Here is a 7,500-nt window from a genome sequence, read left to right as displayed (position 1 = left end):
ATCCGACCAAACCAGCTATACTCCTGGGATGGAGATGTTAACACTGTTCCTAAAGAATAAACTATTTTGAAGTTAACTTACTTAGACTTTACTTGAAGATGCAATATACCAACTCTAATATGTAACACATTTCGATGACATTTGAAGAGAACCCAAATGTGTGTTAACAACAGTAGCACACTAATAAATGGTGGCAGCGGTAAAACTCTATGAACCAGAGAAAGATCTTCAAGAACCAGCGGTAAAACTCTAAGAACCAAAGAAAGATCTTCAAGAACCAGTGAATAAAACACTAAGAACCAGAGAAAGATCTTCAAGAACCAGCGAATAAAACTCTAAAAACCAGAGAAAGATCTTCTAGAAATCAACAGTAATGAATCTACAGTTTTGACTAAGAATCATAGTCCACCGAAAAAATTAAACATTTAATACCAACAAATGAATGTTATACAAACTGAGGAACTGGATCTTCAATCAACATCCTAAGAAAACCAAGGACTGACATTGAACGTTTACAAAACAATGAAGAAACATATCCAGGAAGCACTACATTCAATGGAAATTGGACCGAAAACATTCACCCAAACATCAAGAGAGAGAGAGAGAGGAAAGGAAGACATCACACTTCGGCCTATAAACCGAAGCTAAGTACAATTTCCTTATTCATTTCAGTATTAAGCAGTGAGGTGTAGTTACCACGAGTCGATAGTCCATTATTACTGGGGTGAGTTGTTTGCTAATCTTCAATTTCCTTTCATTAATGGAAACTGTTCAACTTCACATTCTCGTCTAGAATTTTTTTTTCGTTCTGTGCTAATTCCGTTTTCTTTCAGAAGTTCCCGGGAAATATCTTTGTATCAGTATCATTGTTTTGGGGAATTTTGTTATAATCTTTTTCATTTAGTGGTTATGCGTTTACTCAGTGGACGTCTGTATTCATATATATATTTTGATAGGATTGCAAGGGGTCGTAGAGATAGGAAAAGAAATACCGTAAACATGACGCCCCCTGAGAGCCCAGCACCAGGACCGAGTAACCCAACAGCAGGACATGGTAACCCCCTTCCTATTGTGACACTAGTAAATGCTCGCTCTGCAATCCTTCCTTTTCAGGGTTTGGTTAATGGGTCCTTGCCTCAGAATGTGGAGTCATGGATTTCATCCGTCGATGCCCATTTAAATGCCAAACCAATCATAGACCCGTTTGTACAATTACAAGAAGCTAAAAGTTTTATAGACTTCTCTAAAGGAGATGCGAGTGCGTATCTAAGGGGCGTTTCATTTCAAGAAGCAGTTACCTGGGATGATTTCAAAGTTAGGCTACGTGCGGTCTGTGGGGGTGAAGAAGCCATGGATGTAGTTTTAACATTAAGAAATACACTTAATCAAGCCACTATGACTCGGCTTAATGTTATTGAGAAAGCGGCCCTGATAACCGATAGGCTTAATGAATATCAAGATATTTTAGGTAATTCCACTTGGGTTACTAGAGATAATATCTCCATGAAAGATTTTTTACGATTAATGTATTTAACTTGCATGGCACTTATGTTGCCTGAAGCTTTAGTGTTGTGTTTTGATAAAAAATTAACGCCAGCAATTACAGAATTGGATGTATATAAACAGATAAAGAAACACATGTCTAAGTGTCCTGATCTTGATCCCGTGTTAACCCAAGTTTTTGCAAAAAATTAAACAAAGCCACAACAAGTAAATGTAGTTAATAATAGTCACGTTGTGGGAATGACGTGTTATAATTGCAAACGTCAAGGTCACATGATTGGAGACTGCAGAACGAGATTCTGTTCGATATATAATAGTTCGACTCATTCATATAGTCAGTGCTACTCGCTTAAGACATAACAGAATCCTAGAAATACAGTCAATTCCACAGTCAGTTCCATATGGAAATAAAAACAAAAATCCTCATTTCAATAAGAAGAAACAGCTAAACGTCAATGTAGTTCATAATAAAAAACAAACAAACAGTTCTTCGAATAACGCTGATCCTGGGTTGTCAAACCAGACCTCACAAGATCAGACTAATTTTCAGAATATGCAGAGCAAAGCAAATACATCAGTAGTATTGAATAATCAATTTAATATTTTATCAGATCATTGTGAGGTAATAGATTTTCCTATGAAACACACGGCCGAATAAGTAAATCAGTGCATGCTCCCGTAGATTTGCAACAAATTCCTACAATAATAAGCCAAAATGAGCTACGACCAACATTATATGCTGTAAATTTAGAACACAGATCATTTACATTATTTTTTGACTCAGGTAGTACATGTAATATCATGGATTTGAGGACACATCATTTGTTGTTTACGAACTTTCCAATAGAAAAATCCGGAGTAAGACTCTCGGGTATAGGAAATAATCAATTAAATGTAATAGGCATAACTCATGTTCAGTTCAAGGTCGGTAAGCGCACGTTTGCCGATACATTTATTGTTGTACAAAACATTGATATGTTTCCAGCTATAATTATAGGATACCCATCTATGGGCAATCAAAACATTATCATAGCCCCTGCCAAGTACGGTGTTTATATCAAAGGAAAATTCTATAAGTCTTCTAATACCTTAAAATCAGTTTTGGATAAAAAGGAGACGACCAATAAAACAGTGACGTACGTTGAAGAACCAATAACTTATCTCACTAATAAAGAAATAATATTTGCGACCCAACAGAATTCTCGTTCACCCGTAATATCATCTTGCACACAATCTATCGAGCCAAACGTACCTTCGAATTTAATAGTGCAAGTAAAGAAAACATTACCGGGATCTGAAATATTAATCCTTTCCAACACTTTGAAAACTAACGGATGGTCGGTCACACAAGCTATTTATACAGTAGGCTCACATCTACAATGTAATATTGAAGTCTGTAATCATTTAAATACCACTTTAGTAATTCACAAAAATCAACATATCTTGGATGTAGAAGTTTATAAACATCGTATTCTTACCGTTGCTGAAATTAATAACGCTCAATCTGTTGTGGATTAATCCCTTTTGCAATCTATTAAAAATAAAATCAATAAAGACATTCAAGACGATGAAATTCAGCAGAAAATTTTTGGACTTTTAACTGAATATCATGATGTTTTTTCCACTACGGATGGATCCTTATGAAAAACAGATGTGATCGAGCATCAAGTAAGGTTAAAGGACAAGCAGAAAATTATCTATGTACCCTCGAACAGACTCTCTATGAAATTCCAGAATGAAATAAATGATGAAGTAGGTAAAATGCTAGAAGAAGGAGTCATTAGGAAATCGAACAGCCCTTATAATTTTCCATTAATAGTTGTACCGAAAAAAGATCGAATATGGCGTATCTGCGTAGACTTCCGTTGCCTAAACGTGGAGACGATCCCTTATCGATTCCCAGTGCCATGTACTGACGATATTTTATCTTTGTTAGGTCAGAATAAATATTTTACTAGTTTGGACTTACATAAAGGCTTTCAACAGATATCATTAGAAGAAAATAGTATCTCATACACAGCCTTCAGCACAGCCAGGGGACATTATGAATTTTTACGGATGCCTTTTGGTTCACGTTTTGCTCCCATAACATTTACAAGAATGATTAACATAGTGTATGGAAACTTGGTAGGGGATATATTGCATGCCTATATGAATTACCTTGTAAGTTTTTCCAACACCTTAGAAGAACATCTACGTAAATTAGAACTAGTACTACAGAGACTAAGACAACATAACTTAAGTTTAAATATTAGTAAGTGTGAATTTTTCAAAACAGAAATAGTCTATTTGGGTTTTATGGTGTCAAGCCAAGCTCTTAAAGTAGTCCATAATAAGGTGCCGGCTATCCGTAACTTTCCGATGCCTACTAATGTCAAGGGAATACAGCAAGTTCTGGGTTGTAGTGGATATTACAGGTGTTTTATACGCAATTATTCAATAATAGCCGCTCCCTTAACTGATCTTACGAAGAAGGGCGTAGATTTCATATGATCTGAGCAGCATCATCAGGCGTTTAATACCTTGAAAGATGAACTGTGTAGTTCTCCTATCTTAAAATTTCCTGACTTCGGTAAAGAATTCTTTATTGCAACAGACGCCTCAGACTTAGGAGTAGGTGGGGTATTGCTTCAGCAATATGAAAAACAATTTTTCCCGATAGCTTTTTATTCTCGAAAATTGAGAACTTCCGAAAGTAAGTATGCAGTAATAGACAAGGAAGGACTGGCTATTGTTAATTAACTAGTGGATTTTAAGTTCATAATATACTGTTCTCCCGTTAAGTCTCTTACTGATCATAAACCACTAACCGACTTCTTTAAAGGCTTCCACTACACCCCCAAACGAACTCGGTGGCATTTGATCTTTCAAGACTTTGGCGCGAGAATCGGGTATTTACATGAGAAAGCAAATATCATTGCTGATGCATTATCACGCAACCCGGTGTCATCTTGTACGGAGCCTTTAGATGAATTAATAGATATATCAACATCCATGCCTATTGTTAAAACGATATCTGAACAAGATAATTTGGGCTGGAGTGCTGATTTATTATAGACTGAGCAAAGAAAAGATCAGAAATTAGAAAAAATTATTAATACTTTGAAAGGCAATCATAAGGAAAAGGAATATATAAAGTATAAGCAGCAGATTTATATAATCAGAGACAATAATCTGTGTAGGACCGTGACAAGGAAAACCCGCAATACACCACATTTAACTAACGACCAGGTAGTTGTACCAATCTCACTTATTTCCACTGTCCTAAATTGGTTGCATGCAAATCCATTGCATGGACACCCGTGGTTCTCATCAATGTCACAGAAAGCCAAATCAATGTTTTATTGGCATACGATGCTTACAGATATAAAAAAAAACACATAGCTAATTGTCGCACATGTCAGGAAAACAAAGGGCATACGAAAACACCTGTCAGCCTAGGGGCTTATCCCGTGCCCAATCAACCCTTTGAAAGGATACATTTAGATTTATTAACAGGATTTTACGAGTCAGAGAGAGGAAATAAACACCTCTTAGTAATTGTAGATGCTTTAACTCGATATATAGAACTAATAGCGCTGAAAACTAAAACTGCGATTGAATGCGCTAGGAAGTTTTACGAGTGTTACATTTGTAAACATGGAATCCCACACATGATAATCTCAGACTCAGGTAGAGAATTTATTAATCACTTTCTTACCTCATTGTGTGAATTCCTTAGCATAAAAAAAAATAAATACCATGATGTATCACCCGGAGTCGAATGGGCTAGTGGAAAGAGCAAATAGGAAGATTTTAAATATACTAAGAGTAACACTAGGGGGACCAAACCCCAACTGGGATATTGCAGTACCTGTGGTACTGAGTACTCTGAATCATTCATATCATATATCAATTAAAATGTCACCGCACGAAGCATTGTATGGTACCCCAGTTAGAACGCCTTTCCATGTATTAACGCCTACAACTAATTTATCAAATCCTTTAAAAGAATGTATGAATATAAGCAAAAGTCGTTTTGATATCCTTCGAAAGAATTTAGAAGAATCACAAATCATAATGAAAAGGAATCATGATAAAATAGCGAAGCCAACTAAAACATATACCGTGGGTGATAATGTATAAATAGAGGTAAATGTACTTAAAGGTCTCAATTATAAACTAACAAGATGAAGATTTTATTGTCTGGAGTGATATTGTTCACTCAGACATAGTTCTCGTGTGGGATGAGCTCTAAAACTAAAAATATCGATTTTAAATATGGCACTATAGTTGAAAGACAATAAGACGTATCTATTACATCAAGTAACGTAGTTGTTGAAGTGCGTATGCAAGCAATTTTTTTCCCAGAAAATGACGTCACTAGCTTAAAGAGCGCCATTTCAAGGTTTGCTGTCTCATTAAATGAAATGCATAAAAGACATTTTCCTTTTAATACAGATAGTTCGCTTGCATCGACACTAAAAGTTGCAGAAATGCTATCTGAAGACTTGCAAAATAAGACTTACGAGGCAGAATCTTTGACTCGTGACCTTTTGATGTGGACTGTATGACACAATAGTCTTGAGAAATGTAACCCGTTTATTTTTGCTGCACTAAACATCTTTGGCTCTATTGCAAGTTTGGGTTTAGGAATTTCCAATCGTCTTAAGATTAGTAATCAAAATAAGAAAATTGAGTTTTTGAATCATGAAGATGAATTGATTATGTCAGTTAGCTTCAATCAATCAAATTATGGGTTTGGTAAATGAACATTCTAGTAAAATCATTCAGATTATGGAAGTACAGGATTTGTTGGCAACGTTAACGTATTATGGTTCAAAAATAGATCACATACATAATAGAATTGCACATTTCATTGAAAAATCAAAAGACTGTGTGGAAGCTATCACGTTAGCGACTTAAGGTGTACTGTCACCCCATTTGTTACCAATAAGACCCTTAACGTTAATTGTGGAGAATGGACGGGACAAATTAGGTTATATTCCTTTGTTAGACGCACATAGGTTAGAATTTTCTTACAGCCTGATTACAGTAAGCGTTGAAAATCACATGATTATGATTACATTTCCCTTTGATTCTTCCGATGCTTGGCAATCTTACAGGATATCACCATTTCCGATTTTCATGACGAATCACTCAAATCCAGTAATATCCAGTTTGACAGGACACGTATTGATTTTGCCAGACAAGGAAACATATACGGTCATTAAAGACTTAAATCAATTAACTCACTGTTCAGACGCAATGGATAAAAAAATATGTACAGCTGACTCATTTGTATTCCATAAAAACTTAATGGATTCATGCATGTTAGGTATAGTGCTAGACGGTGCTCTCTCCCATACAAATGAAAATTGTCTGGATAGGCTTTATCCCTTTGACAATAATAAGTTCAATTGCAGACTGAAAAAAATCTCGTGGATACGATACGACAAGGCCGGCTTCAATGTATCATGCCTGGACGGATCCACGTCCTATTCCCAAATCTTCGTTGCAGCAGCTGGTTGTATCGGGACGTCCCTGAATTATACGGTGCATGGAATCAAGACTATCATCAGAGAACGAGCCTACTTCGCGAACTTCACGTGGTCAACAACAATTCTATCTCTACCTCTCCCATACAATGCACATGTGGCTAAGCGGTTGATGAAATTGACCGAGATGGACCACCCGACACCGACTTATGAAGAACGTCGCTTTTACATACTACTAGCAGGAATTAGTGTTACGGTGATGATATTTATTGCTGTTAACATCCTTGTTTAACGTAGGTTAAAGAGTAACAGTATTGAGATCAAACAGAACGTTTTGCCCTATCCAGATAAAACTCCTTATTTATTTCAATATAAAGCCGTTTGAAACTGGCCCCTTCATTCCTTCAAAGGAGTAATATTGTCTTGGAAAAGTGTTGTGCACGAAAAGCAGTTAGAACGCTAGTAATATGTAATAGAAGAGACTATAGAACATTTGTATTTTAAAATATCACTTAAAAAA

Source organism: Palaemon carinicauda, chromosome 29 (genome assembly GCF_036898095.1).
Source record: "Palaemon carinicauda isolate YSFRI2023 chromosome 29, ASM3689809v2, whole genome shotgun sequence".
Lineage (NCBI taxonomy): Eukaryota > Metazoa > Arthropoda > Malacostraca > Decapoda > Palaemonidae > Palaemon > Palaemon carinicauda.
The sequence above is the reverse complement of the archived record's forward strand: the minus strand, read 5'-3'. Positions refer to the sequence as shown.